A 622-nucleotide genomic window follows, 5' to 3' on the forward strand; every position below is an offset into this window, starting at 1 on the left:
TAATCAACTAAACTGTCATCTTTGTTTTATTTATTTATATATATTTCTTGTCTCTGTAAATCTAAAAGTTCAATAAAAAGCAAGGCAGAAATAAAGCGGCGAGCAGCGTCATTTGGCCGCCCTCGCCCCCCTCAGTTTCCTGTTCTAAATTGCATTATTTGCTTTTATTTAAAATATTTATAGAATACTTTTTAGAATAAAAAGTAAAGATAGGCCCCTAAGCTTCAGAGTCCAGAAGTCTAAAACCTGCCTTGCACAGATGCATTTTTTTTCTAAAATACCTAAGCACTCCGAGAGCATTAGTGTTGTCAGGTTTGACAAGAAGAAGCCGTTTAAAATATTTCAAGTATGTAAAGCTGTATTTATTGTTTGCTTCAAACCACTGATTCATGATGCAACTGTTGTTTCCAGCTGGAATTCAGGCTTCCTGGTTCACTAAGAGGTGCACTGTATTTCAGTGAAAAGGTGAGCTAAAGTGCAGAGAAACCTTTATTTAATCAGAGTTTTGTTGCAGAAACTGAGCCATAATGAGCATTTTTAGAGCAAATAAAAGCGTATTTCCATTTAGGTAGAAACCTCAAATGCCAGACATCAGTGCAAAACACTCTAAAAGGAACATAAA

Source organism: Oryzias melastigma, unplaced genomic scaffold, assembly GCF_002922805.2.
Source record: "Oryzias melastigma strain HK-1 unplaced genomic scaffold, ASM292280v2 sc02785, whole genome shotgun sequence".
NCBI classification, from domain to species: domain Eukaryota; kingdom Metazoa; phylum Chordata; class Actinopteri; order Beloniformes; family Adrianichthyidae; genus Oryzias; species Oryzias melastigma.